Source organism: Capricornis sumatraensis, chromosome 2 (assembly GCF_032405125.1).
Source record: "Capricornis sumatraensis isolate serow.1 chromosome 2, serow.2, whole genome shotgun sequence".
NCBI lineage: Eukaryota > Metazoa > Chordata > Mammalia > Artiodactyla > Bovidae > Capricornis > Capricornis sumatraensis.
In genome coordinates this window covers 195940203-195948006 of record NC_091070.1, presented here as the reverse complement: position 1 = coordinate 195948006, position 7804 = coordinate 195940203, and positions in this window count along the sequence as shown.

The following is a 7804-nucleotide window of genomic DNA, read 5'->3' as shown; positions in this document are numbered from 1 at the left end:
AACTATGGTGCTGGGGAAGACTCTAGAGAGTCCCTTGGACAACAAGGAGATCAAACCAGTCAATCCTAAAGGAAATCAACCCTGAATATTCATTGGAAGACCTGATGCTGAAGCTGAAGCTCCAATACTTTGACCACCTTGATGGTCAAATACTTTGAGCATCATCAGTACTTTGATGCAAAGAGCCAACTCATTGGAAAAGGCCCTGATGCTGGGAAATACTAAGGGCAGGAGGAGAAGGAGGTGACAGAGGATGAGATGATTGGATGGCATCATTGACTCAATGGACATGAGTTTAAGCAAAGTCTGGGACATAGTGAAGGATAGGAAACCTGGTGTGCTGCAGTCCATGGGATCATAAAGAATCAAACACCACTTTCCTTCCAAGGAGCAAGTGTCTTTTAATTTCATGGCTGCAATCACTGCCAGCAATAATTTTGGAACCCAAGAATATAAAATCTGCCACTGTTTCCACTTTTCCACTTCTATTTGCCATGAAGTGATAGGACTGGATGCCATGATTTTAGTTTTATGAATGTTGAGTTTTAAGCCAGCTTTTTCATTCTCTTCTTTCACCCTCATCAAGAGGCTCTTTAGTTCCTCTTTGCTTTCTGCCCTAAGAATGGTATCATCTGTATCTCTGAGATTGTTGATACTTTCCCAGCAATCTTGATTCTAGACAAAAACTCGCAACAAAGGGAAAATTCTTCACTCCAGAGAAGAGCACCTAAGAACACCTAAGATTAAAGGAAGTAGAGAAACTCGTCAAGAGACTACCTGAAATCATATCAAAGGAGTGCAGACCCTGTACACACCCTAATCCTTATCAGCAATCCTGGCCTTGAACCATTGCTATAAAACTTCTTCAGAATCCTCCCAGGTGGGGACTCATAGTTTTTCAGGGCATGAGTCGGTATTCTCTTTGGCCTGACAACGAACTAAAGCTATTCTTTTATAAAGTAAATGTTAATCACTCAATTGTGTCCAACTCTTTGCTACCCAGGCACTTTAGCCAGCCAGGCTCCTCTGTCCATGGAATTATCCAAGTAAGAATAATGGTGTGAGTTGCCATTCCCTTCTCCAGGGGAATCTTTCCAACCCAGGGACTGATCCTGGGTCTCCCACATTGCAGGGAGATTCTTTACCATCTGAGCTACCCCAAAACTCTGTCTCCAAGATTTGATTCAGCACAAGTGTGCAGAGGCCGAGTTTCTGGCATCATTTATATGATCTCCAAGATCACCCTTAAGATTGCTTATTAATCACAAAAGGGAATCATATAATTATAACGGAGATCTCTTGAACATCACTTTAATGAATGATCAAACTAGGCATGACTCTAATGGAATGAAATGATATTAAAGCATCTCCTGATAAGATACAGGGGACAAACACAACTGTTGTTCACTCAGTTGTGTCCGACTCTTGGAGACCCAATGGACTGCAGCATGCCAGGCTTCCCTGTCCTTCATTATCTCCCAGAGCTTGCTCAAACTCATGTCCATTGAGTTGATGATGCCATAAAACCATCTCATCCTCTGTCATCCCCTTCTTCTCCTGCCTTCAATCTTTCCCAGCATCAGGGTCTTTTCCAATGAGTCAATTGTTCACATCAGGTGGCCAAAGTATTGGAGCATCAGCTTCATCATCAATCTTTCTAATAAACATTCAGGGTTGATTTCCTTTAGTATTGACTGGTTTGATCTCCTTGCTGTCCAAGGAACTCTCAAGAGTCTTCTCCAGCACCACAATTTGAAAGCATCAATTCTTTGGCGCTCAGCCTTCTTTATGGTCCAACTCTCAGTCTGTACATGACTACTGAGAAAACCCTAGTTTGGACTACATGGACTTTTGTCGGCAAAGTGATATCTCTGCTTTTTCATATGCTGTCTAGGTTTGTCATAGCTTTTCTCCCAAGGAGCAAGCATCTTTTAATTTCATGGCTGCAGTCACTGTCTACAGTGATTTTGGAGCCAATAAAAATCTGTCATTGTTCACACTTTTTCTCCATCTATTTGATGTGAAATGCTAAGACTGGATGCCATGATCTTGGTTTTTTGAATGCCGAGTTTTAAGCCAGCTTTTCACTTTCCTCTTTCACTTTCATCAAGAGACTGTCTAGTTCCTTTCACTTTCTGCCGTTAGAGTGGTATTATCTGCGTATATGAGATTGTTGATATTTCTCCCTGCAATCTTGATTCCAGCTTGTGCTTCATCGAGCCTGGCATTTCTCATGATGTACTCTGCATATAAATTAAATAAGCACGGTGACAATATACAGCCTTGACGTACTCCTTTCCCAATTTTGAACCAGTCCATTGTTCTGTTTCCTGTTCTAACTGTTGCTTCTTTACCTGCATACAGATTTCTCCGGAGAGAGGTAAGGTGACCTAGTATTCTCATTTCTTAAAGAATTTCCCACAGTTTGTTGTGATCCACACCGTCAAAGGCTTTAGCATAGTCAGTGAAGTGGAAGTAGATATTCTTCTGAAATTCCTTTGCTTTTTCTATGATCGAACGGATGTTGGCAATTTGTTCTCTGGTTCCTCTGCCTTTTCTAAATCCAGCTTGAACATCTGGAAGTTCTCGATTCACGTACTGTTGAAGCCTCACTTGGAGAATTTTGAGCATTACCTTGCTAGTATGTGAGATGAGTGCAGTTTTGTGATAGTTTGAACATTCTTTGTCCTTGCCTTTCTTTGGGACTGGAGTGAAAACTGACCTTTTCCAGTCCTGTTGTCACTGATGCATGTTCCAAATTTGGGGGCATACTGAGTGCAACACTTGAACAGCATCATCTTTTAGGATTTGAAATAACTCAGCTGGAATTCCATCACCTCCACTAGTATAGTGATGCTTCCTAAGACCTACTAGACTTCACCTTCCAGGATGGCTGGCTTTAGGAGAGTGATCACACCATCATGTTTGTCTGGGTCAATAGGAGCTTTTTTGTATAGCTCTTCTGTGTATTTTTTCCACCTCTTCTTAATATCTGCTGCTTCTGTTAGGTCCATAACATTTTGTCCTTTATTGCGCCCATCTTTGTATGAAATGTTCCCTTGGTATCTCTAATTTTCTTGAAGAGATCTCTAGTTTTCCCCATTCTATTGTTTTCCTCTATTTCTTTGAATTGTTCACTTAGGAAGGCTTTCTTATCTCTCCTTGCTATTCTCTGGACTCTGTATTCAGATGGGTATATCTTTCCTTTTCTCCTTCGCCTTTCACATCTCTTCTTTTCTGTTATTTGTGCACAGTGCTATACTTACATATTGTATACGTAATATTACTTATGAAATTTCTTGCCCAAAATGTTTAACCAGAGTCTAATTTTGAAAGGCAATCAGACAATAAACAGATTGTGAGATATTCTATGGCTCAACCCTTTAAAAATATCAGTGTTATCAAAGAAAAAATAGATTTACAGTGACTAAAGAGATGATACATGCAGCAACATGCATGGTCTTGTCTTGGATCCTTGATTGAATTAAAGACAACTTTAAAGAACATTTTTGGACAACTAGGGAACTTTTAATGTGGACTGTATATTGGACAATATGAATGTATCAATGTTAAATTTCCTGAGATAATAGCAATATGATTATTTTCAAGAATATCCTTGCTAGAAGATACCAAAAGCTGGCCTTTGAACAGGTTAAAAAATATTCATAAACCTTTTAGCTAGGTTGATGGAGAAATAGATAATACAAAAATTAACCACTATAGATTTTTTAAGGATAAAACAAAAATTATGAACAAATTTATCTTAATAAATCCAAGAACCTGAATGAAAAGTACACATTTCTTCTTGGTAATAACAGATAAACAAATTAACAAAATTGAATCAAGAAGAAATATAACTTTGATGAGTTGCATAGTGTTTTACCTATTAAGGAAATTAAATTCTTAGTTTAAAACTTTAATGCTAAGGTAACTCTGGTTCCAAATGACCTCAGTGATTTGACTTCATAAAGTTTAAGGACTTCATAAATTTTCATAATGCTAACCCTGCACAAACTCTTTCAGAAAATAGTAGAAATACTTTTCAGTTGATTTTATGACATAAGCATTACCCTGATACCAAAACTGGGCATCAGAAGAAAATAAAGCTATTGAGTATCTCTCATAAACATGGATAAAACACTTCCTTTCAAAATATTCACAATTAAAATTCACTAATATATAATATAGCCCGAGGAAGTAAAGTTTAGCACAGAAATGCAAGGTTGGTTTAACATTCAAAGGTCAATCACTTTAATTCACTATGTTAGCAAAAGTCAGGAGAAAACTCATATAATCATCTCAACTGATGTAGAAAAAGCACTTGTAGATACCCATGCATTATAAAAAGTAATAATAAAATGGACGTCTTTAACCTCAACAGGGCATCTATGCAAAAATTATGACTAACCTCATTTGTAATGATTAGACTCAGTGTTTTCCTCCATCAGATCAGGAGCATGACAAGGATGTATATTCTCACCACTTCTATTCAATGTTGTGTTGGTTATCTTAATGAGTGAAATAAGCAATAAAAAGAAATAAAAGGCACAGACATTAGAAAGGAAGTTACTTTTTAATGTCATAAATTACTTACTGATGAACTTAACAAAATATGTTCACAAGTTATACATTATTGAAAGGAATTTTTAAAAGGAATTAATAAATACATAAATAAATGAAAAGACACCCCATATTTATGAATTATAAGACTTAATACTATTAAGATGACAATATTATTAAGATGACAATATTATTAAGATGACAATACTACCCAGAGTACTCTACCAATTTGATGCAGTTCCTATCAAAATCCAAACATTTTTTCATAAATAGAAAAACTCATTATAAAATCCATATGGAATTTGGGGAACTCCAAATAATCTAAACAATAAATGAGAATAAAATTGGAAGACTCATACGTCTTGACTTTAAAACTTACTACAAAGTTGCAGTAATCAAAACAGTGTGGTACTGGCATAAGGATAGACATAAAAATCAATGGATGGACTTCCCTAATGGTCCAATATGCCTGCCATTGCAGGGGACACAGGTTCTTTCCCTGGTCTGGGAAGATTCCACATGCCATGGAATACTACTGTGCACCACAATTACTGAGCCCGCCCTCTAGAGCCTGCAAGCTGCAACTACTTAGCCCATTTTCCCTTGACCCCATGCTCCAAAACAGTGAAGACCCAGTGCAGCCAAAAACAAAACAAATGGAACAACACCAACAAACACCACACAATGGACTAGAATAAAGCCCTCTCCCCCGGAAAAAGAACCTAGAACTATATTCTCACATAATGGTCAGAATGAATTCAATACTGCTGCCAAGATCATTCAATGAAGGAAAGAAGAGGTTTTTGTTTTTTAACAAAACTTACTAGGAAAACTGTACATCCACATGCAAAAGAATTAAATTAGAATATTACTTTACACCACATAAAAAATTAACTCAAAATGACTCAAAGACCCAAATATAAGAGATTTAACCATAAAACCCCTAAAATAAAACATAGAGGGAAAGCTTCATGACATTAATTTTGTCAGTGTTTATTTGATAAAACATAAAAAAACACATGCAACAAAAGAAAAAATAAATTGACCTTCACCAAAATTAAAAACTTCTGTGCACCAAAGGACAGTGTAAGGAGAATGAAACCACAACTTACAGAGGAGACAAATATTTCCAAATCATATAACTGATAAGGGATTAATATCCAGAATATAAAAAGAACTCTTACAACTCAACAACAACAACAAAAAAATCCAGCTTTAAAATAGGCACAAGATTTAAGTAGTCATTTTCCCAAAGAAGAAATACAAATGGTCAATAAGCAAATGAAATGGTGCTCAACACCACTGATTGTTAGGGAAATTAAAATCAAAACCATGACAAGATGTCACTTCACATTTGTCAGGATGATTATTACTACTTTTAAATGAAAATGACAAGATGACATCAGTAAAGTAGAGCTTTCATTTCATAGAGCATTTTTGTTGGGAATGTAAAATGACACAGTTGCTGTGGAAAACAGTTTCCACTGTTCCTCAAAACATTATAGAATTACCAGATGACCTAGTAGTCTATTGCTAGATATATACCCAAAAGAATTAAAAGCAAAGAATCAGATATTTGTACCATGATCAGAGTAGTATGCTTTTTTTTTTTTTGGCTGTGCCATATCTTAGTTGCAGCACTTGAGATCTTTAGCTGTGGTGCATGGGATCTAGTTCTCTGACCAGAGATTGAACCTGGGCCCCTGAATAGGGAACACAGAATCTTAATCAGTGGACCACCAGGGAAGTCCTCACAGTAGCATTCTTCACAATAGCCTGAAGGTACAAACAATTCCCATCTATAAATGGGACATATAAATCCACCACATAAATGAATAAACAAAATGTGGCATATACATACAATGAAACATTCAGTTCAGTTCAGTCGCTCAGTCATGGCCGACTCTTTGCGACCCCATGAATCGCAGCACGCCAGGCCTCCCTGTCCATCACCAACTCCCGGAGTTCACTCAGACTCACGTCCATGGAGTCCTTGATGCCATCCAGCCATCTCATCCTCTGTCGTCCCCTTCTCCTCCTGCCCCCAATCCCTTCCAGCATCAGAGTCTTTTCCAATGAGTCAACTCTTCGCATGAGGTGGCCAAAGTACTGGAGTTTCAGCTTTAGCATCATTTCTTCCAAAGAACACCCAGGGCTGATCTCCTTCAGAATGGACTGGTAGGATCTCCTTGCAGTCCAAGGGACTCTCAAGAGTCTTCTCCAACACCACAGTTTAAAAGCATCAATTCTTCGGCGCTCAGCCTTCTTCACAGTCCAACTCTCACATCCATACATGACTACTGGAAAAACCACAGCCTTGACTAGACGGACCTTAGTCGGCAAAGTAATGTCTCTGCTTTTTAATGTACTATCTAGGTTGATCATAACTTTTCTTCCAAGGAGTAAGCATCTTTTAATTTCATGGCTGCAGTCACCATCTGCAGTGATTTTGGAGCCCCCCAAAATAAAGTCTGACACTGTTTCTACTGTTTCCCCATCTATTTCCCATGAAGTGATGGGACTGGATGTCATGATCTTCGTTTTCTGAATATTGAGCTTTAAGCCAACTTTTTCACTCTCCTCTTTCACTTTCATCAAGAGGCTTTTTAGTTCCTCTTCACTTTCTGCCATAAGGGTGGTGTCATCTGCATATCTGAGGTTATTGATATTTCTCCCAGCAATCTTGATTCCAGCTTGTGCTTCTTCCAGTCCAGCATTTCTCATGATGCACTCTCCATATAAGTTAAATAATGAAACATTACTCAGCCTTAAAAAGGAAAGAAATTCTAATACATGCTGCAACATGAATGAACCTCAAAAACAATATACTAAGTGAAGTCAGCCAGACACCAAAAGATAAATATTGTGTTATTCCAATTATATGAGGTCCTTAGAACAGGCAAATTCATAGAGACAGAATGTGGAATAGTGGTTACTAGGGGCTGAGGAAGCAGGGGATGAGGAATGATTGTTTAATAGGTACAGAGTTTCTATCTGGAAATGGATAGTGGTGATAGTTATACAACATTGTGAAGGTAATTTAATTCCACTAAATTGTATGTATACAAACAGTTTAAATGGCAATTTTTGTTGTATATGTTTTACAATAAGAAAACAAGGTAAACATTTATTAATAAAAAATTGTGATCTTGGTGTAAGGGCAGATACAGAAAACAATGAAATAATACAATCTGCAGAAATACTCCCATGTAATTATGCTCAATTAATTTTTATTTTTTATATT